We start from the raw sequence: 12691 nt of genomic DNA, 5'->3' as shown, positions 1-12691 counted from the left end.
ATGGATTGTGATAAGAGTTGTATGAGCCCCCAATAAAATGATTGAAAAAAAAAATAAAGTACTGCTTAAGAAAGAAATCTGCCTGAAAGAGAATGAATGTATTAAAGAAAGTTTAGGCTTCATTCTTTCCACAGGAAGAGAAAGGTACTTAAAGCAGACTTCTATTCAAAATAATTGAAGCAAGAAAGTAATAGAGTTATTTATTCCATGTCAGGGAGGAAATTGTCAAGTCAGAATTCTTTTTTATGGGTTTCTGTGATGTGTGTGATGGGAAGTTGTACAGGTGTTGGCAATTGTTGAACACAATGACAATCTAATGCCACTGAATTATGCATGAGAAGAATGTTGAAAATAGTATTTCGTTGGGTATACATGTACCATGAGAAAAATAAGTTAAAAAATGAAAGAACATTTTTTCATGCATAATCAGAAACTGATGTAAACTCTTGCTGGTACAACACTTCAAAAAACTAGCTAAAATATTGAACTGGAAAAGAGATAATTATATAAGCCAGAAATTTGAAATTTTTTAATTGTTAACAATGGAATAGTCTTTATTTAATATTTTATTTATTTCCTCATTTTTTCCTCCAAAACCATTTTATTTGGTGCTAATAATGATTCATAGTTCAAGTGTATCAAGCAGTATTTTACAATTGTTACCAAAATCAGTTTCAATACACCCTCTTACTTCTTGAACTCCTTGGAATCAGCAACCTTTTATCCCGCACCCCGCCCCCACTGTAGGCCCCAGAATCCCTTATTTTCTTTGCTACTTCTATATGTTTATCATTTCCCGGTTTCATCTGATGTAAAACAGAAAACAAAGAACAGAAATTCAAGAATGTTACCCCCAAGGACAAAATACATCTGAGATAAATCCAAATAGGAATTGGACATTGAGGAAGCAGGCAGTCCAAGTACAGTTTGCTATCCTTCCCCAGAGTCCATAACAGACCCAGGTGTGCTTAGGACCAAATATGTCAGTCTGGCTACTGGAATGTGATGACCTTGCTGTCTGACTGCCTCTCCAAGGCTCCTGGACCCAAAAACACTCTTTAGTCACTGACGTCCTACAATATACCTCTTCTACCTTCTTCTGAACACATACTAACATTCCCCAAACTGACTGTGACACACATTACATGGAATACACAAAACAACAACCACCACAAAACCAATTCACTGCCTTCCAGTAGATTACACCTCATAGCACAACCCTATTTCTCTCTCTTTGCTATTGAGGATGGACCACTGTTCTTCAACTGCAGCACAAATGAGGGATGCTTGCATATTGCCAGCACTGCACTGGCCACCGAGTGAAACCACTGGCTGTGGAGACTGGTGCCCACTCCTGAAGATGAGCTGCCTCTGTCTCTTCCCTGTGAGCAAACGACTGTTGCACACAATGCCTGTGTGCAAGCTGTGCTTTTGCTGGTGACCTCAGACATTGGTTTAACCGAAATATGCTGTCAAGACGTCTTTACCCTACAAAATAAGGGAAACATGCTATCAAGCTACCTTGTAAATTGAAGCACAACCAGAAAAAAATATATTTAAAAGGAAAACCATCAAAATGTTAATAAACATGTTATAATACCATAAATGATGCCACAGAAAAAGATGGCATCATTAACCTAAAAACACAATGTAGGAAATTCTATGGAAACCAAGATAATGGGGGAAGAAAGAACAATTCCTGACAATAGTATTAAATGTGATTAAACAAAATACAGAATACACAGAAAACAAACTAGCTACTAGAAGTACAATAACTATACCCCACTGGCACCAAGTGAATTCTGACTCAGAGTGACCATCTAGAGCAGAGTAGAACTGCTCCTTAGGGTTTTAGCCATTGTAAATTTTTTTAACTGAGAAATTGGCAAAAATTGAAATGAGATATATATTAGATAACATTATATTAATGTTAGATTTCTTATTTAATGTGCAATATTATATTATTAAAATAATTTTAACAGTATTCAAAATAAAAATGTTTTAAAACATTTGTGCTGCAACTAATATCTTTTAACATTTTGTTTCTTTTTAAAAATCCTTTTATTAAGATCTAATTCAGACATCATACCATTCTATATTTCAATCATGCAAGCAGTGTTGTACAATCACCACCACAACAGTTAGAAAACATGTTCTTCCTTGTTGAACTCCTTTCCATTAACTTCCCTTTACTCCCCACCTCTCTTGCTGAAGCCCCCACAAACCCTTATTCTAGTTATTGTCTCTGTAGATTCACCCATTCTGCACTGCATAAATTGAAAAACACAGAAGAAGATATAGAGTTAAAAATGCTACCAACAATGACTAGACACAGCAGAAATAAATCCTAAAAGTAGAAAACAAAACCAGAAAATATTAACCCAGATTAATCACAAAGTATATCAAAGGAGAGATCAAATGACAAGTTTTTAACCATCAAAGTCAGATGAGTCATTTTTACCTACTTACTATAGTCAACTCTCCAATACTCTCTCTCTCTGACTGCCAGCTTGTTCCATCCCTCAGTTATGGTGAGAAGGAAGTCACTGGAGGTGTATTCCCTGGGAAGATCCTGCAAATGTGTTTGAGCTTCCTCTGTCATCCACAGCCTTCTGCATGTCAGAATCTCACAGGTTAAGCTCTGGCACTAATCAATCGCACCTTTGGATTTGGATCATATAATTAGCAGTCGTGTAAAACTCTGGAGAGCCTCATCTGTCTCCCTCGGAATGGCTGGTGGATTTTATCTGCTGACTTTGCACTTAGCATCCTATGTGAACTCCTCTATGCCACCAGGGAGAGTGGACTTTTAGAAAGATTTATTTCTTTATAGTATTTATTACTTATTTATTGCACTTTGCATTCCTAATTATTTTCAAGGCATGTAGCTGTAACTTAATTTGAAATGGTGTATTTATTGTACTTTAAATGTTAACATTTTTAAACAAGTTTTGAATTTTAAAAATAGCATAATTTATGATTATTTTAGGTAGTTACACTTCACTGACCAAAATTAATCTCAATTTTCTGCACCCCACTCCATCAAAGATGTTGTTAGGTGCTTTTTAGTCGGTTTTACTCACAATGGTTCTGTGTACAACAGAAAAAATAACTAAACTGCCAAGTCCTGAACCATCCTCACTTGCTTAAGTTTGAGAGCATTTTTGCAGCCACTCTATCTGTGCTTCTGAGTGTTTTCCTCTATTTTGGTGACTCTGCCAAATAGGATGTCCTTTCTCTAGGAAACAGTTCCCCTGATGACCTGTTCAAAATATGTGAGAAATCTCACTACTCTCAATTGAGAATAAAGAGCATTCTGAGATATTAGTTTGCAATTTCCTCCTCTTGTGACTCATTCGTTATTTTTTGGAATCAAAGTTGTCCTTCCAATGAGTGTTCCCTTCATTGTAACTCCAATGAATGATCTTACTAATGACTCTGCCCACCAGAGAAGTCCTTCCAGTTCACCTGTTCCCAGGGTCAGGGGTCTCTCTATGCCTGGATCCCTTGCTTCAGCATAAATGGAGACAAGCTTCACTAAGGCCAGGTCACAAGTTTAGACCCATATGTCTCCACAATTATTTTCTCAGACACAGAGAACATTAGTCAATCACTACACACAGTGCACAGGGAATAATGCAGGCAGACACCTCCAGAGACCTGACTGTGTACTGTAATAGAGAAATAAATTTAGGACATTTAAAATCATGCATTGCACTCATGAATCTGTACATGCCTGTATTTCGTTGTCAACAGATTTTGAGTAACAGATAGTGTGAGAATGATAATCTCTTTCTCACAAAGGAAAATGGGGCATATCAGAATATCAGATGATAATGAAGGGTCAGCGTCACTTTTAATATTAGTACTGCAAACAGAGAATGCTAGTTCTTCCTTTCAATCTTGCAGTAAAGAGAAAATTTAGAGAAAGAGGAAAAAAAAAAGGCAAAGTTGTCTCTGGGGATGTTGAGAGCAAAGAAAAAAAGGCCCTAATTCCAACAGGAAATCCTCCCTGTCATTCATCTGTGCCTGTCTAGGGCTGGGTGTCTGTGCTCAGTGGTTCCTGCGCGCCCCCTGCTGCCCAATGTCTCCCCTGCAGGGGAGGTTTGTGTCTGGGCTCACACTGACTTCCCCTCACTGTGCTCCTTGCACAGTAACACAGGGCAGTGTCCTCAGCAGTCACGGAGCTCAGCTGCAGGGAGAACTGATTCTTCGATGTGTTTCTCATGATGGATAGTCGGCTTTGGAAGGATGGTTTATAACATGTATTACCATCATAATCTATGCATCCCATCCACTGCAGCCCCTGCTTCGAGGCCTAGCGGATCCAGTACTTGTAGGAACCACTGCTTGTGATGGAGAAAGCAGAGACAGTGCAGGTGAGGGACAGCTTCTGGGAGGGTTTCACCAGTCCTCGCCCTGACTCCTGAAACTGCACCTGGGACAGGACACCTGTAAATAAAGACATTGATCTCTGTGTCAGTCACTTGCAGTCACAATAATCCCCATCGATCCAGGTCAGATATCTGAATCACTCACCTTCGGGAACTGTCACCAGACACAGGAGAACACACAGTAATAGCATCTTTAGATCACAGGTCTGATATCCCAAGGGACCTACAATCCTGTCTGAAGATAACTGATAGTTTTCCCAACACAAGGATGAATCTTACCCTAGTGCTTGAAGAATAATTTGCATGCGGGAGCCCTGTCCTTATAAACTGAGAATGATAGACGCCAGGTTCCCCTCTTCCTTCTGAACCCATGGTAAAGTAACTCTTTGTTTGATCTCATGTGCATGTTAGTCTATAATGAAGGAGCACTTGGCCTAAGAGGTGTGTGGGAAAGGTCAAAGAAAAGCCAAGGATTTCTGAGCTCAGTTTTCTCTCCCTCCAGGCCCTCATTGCCCCTGCCCTGCCTTGGGCTCCTCTATGTCCTGTGCCCCAGAGAGTGGACAGGATAAAGCTGTTGAAAGCATCAGGTGGACACCAGATTACCTACACTACTCCACACTCCTCTCCAAAACACCTGTCCTTCTTCACACAACAACATTATTACCAGTAACTGAGACCCACTGCAGACCCTTCCCTGGAGCTGACTGGTGCAGTCCATGGTGAATGCAGAGAGTGGACAAGAGCATCTGAGAGATGTTCTCACCTTCCTCTAGTCTCCCTTAGACTCTACCAGCTGCACTTTGCCCTGGACATCTGCAAACACAAAGACATCCTGCCCAAGAAACCATCACACAAATCCACTATTTATCTATCCATTGTTTATATCTGCTCAATGAATGGGCAGACCTGGGCATCCCATTGCTGTGCCTTCTATCCTGGAGTGAAAGGGTTGGGCTAGGCTGTTTGGGTTTTTTTTTTCAACAGAAGAGTAATGTGCTCTCTTTTGTATCCATCTATTATGAAGATATCTGAGGGGTAGATATGAATGCCTTGGGAGAAGGAGGTGGGAATTAGAATATCTGAAATATATACTTGATTTCTTATTATACAAGCTTACTTTACTGGTGGAATCCCATTGAGACCAAGAAGAACAGAGGAAACTATAAGGATTTTTACTAGAGAATATAAATCCTTTCATCCACAACCTATAAATGCCTACGTGTACAAGCAAATGATACCCAAACAGGAAGTTATGGTCACACGTGGTTAACTACTGCAGCTAAGGGGGAAACAGATGAGGGTCAAAAATATAAAGAGAGGGAGAGAGAAGCCATATCCTAGAAGAGGGTCAGACATTCCTCCTGGGTTCATGATTTCCTCTGAGGGAGAACAAGGATGTTTATAAGGCCACATCCCAGAAACAGGCTCAAAATGTCCCCTTAAGAAGGTGCAAAGTCAGAAGATTAATCACTCCTTCCTTTAGCAAAGCCCCACTCCATAATAAGCAATAATCAAATATCATAATCCCTGGATTTCACCTGAGAGCACTCAAACGTCAGGTGAAGGGTTTTTTGGTTTTTGGAGATTTGGGGGTGTGGTGGAGTGGAGAATCCAAAACCAAGAAAAGCAAAGAGAGAACTTCAACACTGATAGTCACAGAATTGAACCTCTAATACCATTCTCTCCACTGATCTTGGCTTTATCATTTGGAATCGTTGGATCACACTCTGAAGCCCACGACTTTGGGATAGCAGTCATCTGTGCCTCCCATACCAGGGAGTTTCAGCTTTAAGTTTAGTGAAATAGTTCAGTTCTTTTAATAATAGCATTGTAGGAGAGTCTATTAAGTTGGGGTAACCTGGAGATGCTGCTGGGTGGCAGGAATTATTTGTTCTTTTCTATTTCCTGCTAAGTGACAAAATGTCCCCATCTGAGGTCGATCCTCCACTAAAGAAGTGTTATTTCTTTTCAAATGTACAACTGAGCAAGTGATAAACAGTACATTAGCACTAACAAGTCATGTCACAACATTGATTGGGGCTTCAGATTAAATGATTACATAGTCTGAGATCAGGTGTCAGCCTTTGCCTTTGGGTTTTGGTCGATAGTGATGTCATACAATATTTGCCCTTTTGAGATTGACTACTTCACTCATCATAATGTTTCTAGGTCTATGTCATGATGAGCTTTTTGGTTTCTCCAGTGTTTTTAGACATGTGTAGCGTACACATAAGTGAATATCCTGGAAAGATTTGATGGGAATAATATTTGAGAATGATTTCTTGGTATGTGATCATGATATGCAGAACAGTCCTGTTCATATATTTCAAATACCATAAGTTATTTATTATTTAAATTATTTCAGATAGTATGTATGCTCATTGGCTTAGTTTAGTTCACTTAACTAATTTTATTTATGTCGGGATAGACCCATAAGTTAATATGAATTTATTTTAATGCTCAACATCTTAGAGCATGAACACATGTATACCATAATTTCTGTATCTGTTTTTGGGCATTCAGGGTGTTTTTCTTTTTTTAAATTCAGGGTGTTTTTATAATGAAACTACTATTCAGATTGAAAAACAAAAAGAGAGAAGAGAAAAGGGCATTCACATTCTTATTATCTAAATTGCAATAACAAACATGGCCATTCTATAAACTTTTCTTCAAAACAATGGTAAACTTTGTAGTATTAAAAACAACAACAAACATAATTTTCTGAGCAAGAGAGGGTTGCCATTAGGAAGGAAAAAGCCCAAGGTCTTACCTTCGTTGGAGTAGATGTCTTGGATGACATTTGAACTTTATAAAGGTTAGCCTGAAACATTTAATCAATAGTTTGAACTTTCTTGTGTTAAAGAGAATAGGATTTCCCAGGAGCACCCACTTAAGATAACACTTGTTTTATAGCAGAACATTCCCTTAAGATGCCGATAATAAAACTAGATTTCCTTCTCTTCCCTTGAGTGGCTAGGGTAGGACGAGAGTAATTACTGCTCAAATGCAACCTGACCTCCCTCTCATGACTCTTAAGTAGCACAAAAAGCCAGAAAGGCTAGGTATAAATTCATTAAAATCTACATATAACAGAATAATTCTGAAATCATGTGCAGAACCAATGCTCTTTGCTTTGTTTAGACATAAAATCTTCAATCTGAAGAGGAAGAACATAAAAAGTTGAAGTTAAAGGTACCGTGGAAACCTTCTGCAGCAAGAGAATGAACAACCTGGAAGAAAAGATGCTCTGTCCCATGGGAATGGCCAGGCATAGCTTCTAGCCCAGTACCTTTTCAGGAGGAAAGGAACAGTTAGAAAACCAGATCTCATATCCCAGTTCAGGATGCCAGTCTAAGAAAGAGGCTCAGTCAAAAGACCAGAGAAATGCCCATGTCCCAAACCTTGCTACCACATGACCATAATCCCGTAAAAATAACACCAAGTGCATCAGGGAAGTTAATATCAAGATTTTCTCAAGGGAAGACAGACCCAAATGTAAAATAAAAAATGATGTTTTATGGAGGAATCTGATACCTTGGGGATTCTTAGTAAAGACTAATTTTATCTGTAATGGACAGTGCATATAGTTAATTACAAATGAAGCACTGACTGTATATTCACAAATATTGACAATAAAAGCCTAGCAGGAGTTAGGTCATAATCAGTTCACAAGGGAAAATATCATACATAACACAATATGCTGATATGTACGGTCATATTGAACATGTCCATCTAGCCACAAAAAGTTAAGGATAATACAAAAGAATAAGAAAAGGGTCATAATTGATACAATGTCAACATGAGATTCACACTTGACACAGCGATGGGTACTATAAAGTTAACAGGAAACTCTAAATATGATGATTATATTAAAAAACCTAAAGGCAAATGTCATTAAATGTGTTGTAAGTAGTATGATGAACAAGGTCACAATGAAGACGACCTAATAAAAAGAAAATCATAAAGTGGGAATTTAATTTTGGAGAGTTATAATACAAAAATAAAGAACACTTCTAGATAATAATGGAAAATATGTTCAAGGAAAACAAAGACTACACGGAAGGGAACATGTCTGAGTGCAGCTCAGACCCCTTACTTCACCTGGAGTTCTGGAGTCACACTGCCTTCTCCTGGCCTCCTTTTACGCTGATGCATGGCAATGTCCTGCGCAGCAATGGAGCTCAGCCTTCAATGAATTTGGCTATGAAAGGGGTCATGGGGGATGTGCACTCAGGACATCAGGGTAGGAGCACAGTTTGCGCTCTCACCACTCCATAGTATACTGACCTACCCACAGCTGATTTAAGAGAACCTAGAGACAGAAGCAGTGAAGCACAATGTCTGTGAGTTTTACAAGCCTGGTTCAAGCTGCACCTGGAGACAGTAAGGCAGAGGCACAGATAAAGCACTCCTAAAACTTCATGAGTCAATATCTACGCTTCTCACCTCTGAGAGCCGCCCCAAGAAGAGGAAGAAATCGAAATCTTCTTGGGAACAAGGTCCATGATTCTCTGGTGTATTATCCAGAGTGAGTAGATCCTAAATTAAACAATGTGTCAAGAGACTCTATCTGATTAACTATGTGGAGATGTGCATGTGAGTGGTACCTTTGTAATAAAGTTTAAAAGGTGTTTATCTGGTATGAGAATGTTGGCTGTTTCCTCAGAGAACTCAGTCCTGTCCATGACTTCTCCATTCACCAGGACCAGTATTTCCAGGCTACAGAATGTGATGAGGAAGATGGTTGAGAGGTAGATGTGGCTTAGGATTGAGAATGACTAGGAATAAAGGCAGTAGTCCTCCACTCCCAGAGACATATATTTATGACACTTACAACAAATCCAAGGACATTTAAATGGTCAGATATGCATTTTCTCTTCTGCATTAGATTATAGTAACATTATTAAATATTCAAAAGTTTGAATATCAGCTAACTCTAGCAATCTCACTGAATTCAGCTAAAAGTGGCTCCAATTCAATGTGTGCTGGAAATGGGATGGCTTTTGTAAGTCACTAAAAAGGAAGAGCTTTTCTTCAACAACTACACTCCTGTGTCTACTCATGTCATTCTACTGTGGAAAGAGTACATGTCATGCTAAAGCAATTTACATTTGACACCAGAAGACATTTATTTATTTATTTTAACTTTTATTAGGAGGTTTTACAGATATTATTACAATCCATACTTTCATTAAATCAGGCATAACTGTACAATTGCAGTCATCATTTTCAATACATTTTCTTTCCTCTTGAACTCTTTGATATCAGCTCTCCTTTATCCATTTCCTCCCCCACCCTATAACCCCCATGGATCCTTAATATATTACACATTATTATTATTATTATTGCCATATCTTACACCACCCAATGTATCCATTCACCTACAATTTGGTTGTTTGTTCCCCTGAGTGGGGTTATACATTCACCATTGCTATCAGTTCCCCCTCGCCCCCACCTGTTTCCTTCCTGTTCCCTCAAAGTCATCATTAATAATGTTATTGACATCTAATCTTACTTTTGATACCATATCTTATAATAAAGTAGTTCAGAAATTTCTCACCCAAGGTGGTGTATCACTAGATATTGGGAATGTTGCTGATATCCTTCAACAAATTGGTAGCAACAAATTGGTGAGGTGATTAACAGGACAAAAAGGTCTTGTGCAGCAGTATGCAATAAATGTTTTGATCTCTTGACTGTTGCTTCCATGAGCATTGATTTTGGATCTGAGTAAGACAACTTCAACTTTCTCTCCATTTATCATGATGTTTCTTATTGCATCAGTTGTGAGCATTCTGGTCTTCCTTCCATTGAGTTGTTATCCATACTGAAGGCTGAAATCCTTGATCTTCAGCAGCAAGTGCTTCAAACCCTCCTCACTGCCATCATGTAAGTTTGTGTCATCTGTGTTCCACAGGTTGTGAATAAGCCTTTCTGCAATCCCAAGGCCCATACTTCTTCATATAAGCCAGCTTCTCTGATGATTTGCTCAGCATAGAGATTGAGCAAGTATGGCGAGAAGATATAACCCTGATACACCCCTTTCCCGACTGTGAGCCATGCGGTATCCCCTTGCTCTGTTCATACAGCTGCCTCTTGATCCATGTGAAAGTTCCCCATGAGCACATAGAAATGCTCTGCAATTCCCATTCTTCTCAAGGTTATCCACAGTTTATTACGGTACACTCAGTCAAATGTTTTAACATAGTCGATAAAACATAAGTAAACATCTTTCAGGTATTCTCTGCTTCGAACCAAGATCCATCTGGCATCAGCAATGATATCCCTTGTTTTAAATCCTCTTTTGAATCCAGCATGAACTTCTGGCAGTTCTCTGTCAATGCACTGCTGCAACTGGTGTTCTTTGATCTTAAGCAAAGTTTTACTTGTGTGTAATGTCAATGATATCATTCTATAGTTTGAGCATTCTGCTGGATCCCCTTTCTTTGGAATGCGCACAAAAATGTATCTCTTCCAGTGCGCTGGCCAAATAGGTGTCTTCGACATTTCCTAGCATAGTTGAGTGAGTGCTTCCAGTGCTTCTGAAACATTTTGATGGTTATTCCGCCAATTCCTGGAGCCTTGCTTTTGGCTAATGCATGCAGTGCAGTTTCAACTTCTTCCTTCAGCATCAGTGGTTCTAGCTCATATGCTTCCTCCTTAATGGTGGAATATAGACCAGTTATATTGTATATAGTGACTCTGTGTGTTCTTTTCCCCTTTCTTTTGATGCTACCTGCATCATTCATTAATGAATGCAGGAATCATGATCTGCTTGGGAAGGGTTAATCTCAGGGATGACACAGAGTGCAATTCCTTCAGTATGGCACTCTCTGGGATCCAGTTTAAAACCAAGAGTGTGAGTCCTTCAAGGGCAGTAATATCTAATAGCAGGATGGGGTTGACATCTGACCCTTTGATTCACATAGGGGTGTGTGAGTCTAGTGGAGGTGCCTAAAACACTGGATGTTCAATATATGATGAAGCAATAAGCCTAGCGATGGCTTCAAATTTGAACCAGGCTAACACAGGCGTTTCTTGTAAATTTTGGTTGTCAGAGAAAGTTTTCTCTGGGTCCAGAAGGTTATTATACAATTAACTCAAGTTAGGATAGTCTCTGGAAATTTAATACTTTGTGTCACTTCCATTTGTCCCAATGTGCCTCTTTTTATACTGGGGCTTAGTGGAGTAACCCAAATTCTCAAGATTTCACTGGGAGTAAGGACAGGGCAATATTTTGTTTATGTGGTATGATCTCAGCCACACTGTCAATATTCAGTGACACATAACCATCAGTGTTGAAAGTTTAGATGATTTTTCAGTATAATTGGGCTCCTGGATCAGCCCCTATAATCAACCACTGCCATGGAGTTGATTTTGACTCATGGTGTCCCTATAGAGCAGAGTTGAAACGCCCTTTGGTTTCCCCCAGGATTTATATCTTCATAAGAGCAGACAGCCACCATAGCTTCTTATGCCTACCAATGCAAAGAGTTCATCTCTGCGCAGTGGTCTTACCTCTTCTGACATCATTCAGAAGGGACTCTACTGCCCCAAATCGTTAATTTAATTTCCCTTAATGCAATCTTACCTTTTTAACCTCTATCTATCCAAAATCCATTGAAAACAGCCCAAGAAGCCAGGACAACAGTACTAATTGCAGAAAATCCATTTGATGAACATTTTAACTAAATTGTGTACATAAGTTGTCATCATGTGTGTGCCTAGGAGAGTTTATGTTTCTCACATCGTTCCTTCAAGGAAAGAGTCTTAAGGTCCAAGATACTGTTGTAGATATCCAACTATGTGCAGAGAAAAAGTAGGAACGGGGTGAACAATTATCCCCAAAACTTATTGATGGCAACTTTCTAAACAATTCAATTGCTTTAGAGTGATATGAGTACTTTGTACTCTACAGTAAAATTTAAATATCTACAGCAGTAAAGTTGTATTAGGTGAAGTGATATTTTTCCATGTTAGTGAGTCACTCAAAGTCATTCTGATAGATAGCAGACATTGAGCTGGACCTAGTTTTAAATGCAATGTGATTTATAGATTTCAATGATCCTCAAACTATGGAATTCAGTGTAATTTTTGGATTTCAATATCCTCAAACTTTGGTATATTCAATGTACCATGAGATAATGAAAAAATGGAAATGATGGATGTTTTATAAGTCTGTAAATCCCTGGGATTTGAGCATCGAGGACCTTCTTCCTAATGCTATCATGCCCCTTGGATTTTTCTACCTCTTTGAGCAATTATTTTAGCATCAAGCTTGGCGTAGATGAAGAGGA

This window comes from Echinops telfairi, unplaced genomic scaffold (assembly GCF_000313985.2).
Source record: "Echinops telfairi isolate 266 unplaced genomic scaffold, ASM31398v2 ScPeMD7_7401;HRSCAF=8416, whole genome shotgun sequence".
Lineage (NCBI taxonomy): Eukaryota > Metazoa > Chordata > Mammalia > Afrosoricida > Tenrecidae > Echinops > Echinops telfairi.
Note: the sequence above shows the minus strand (reverse complement) of the source record.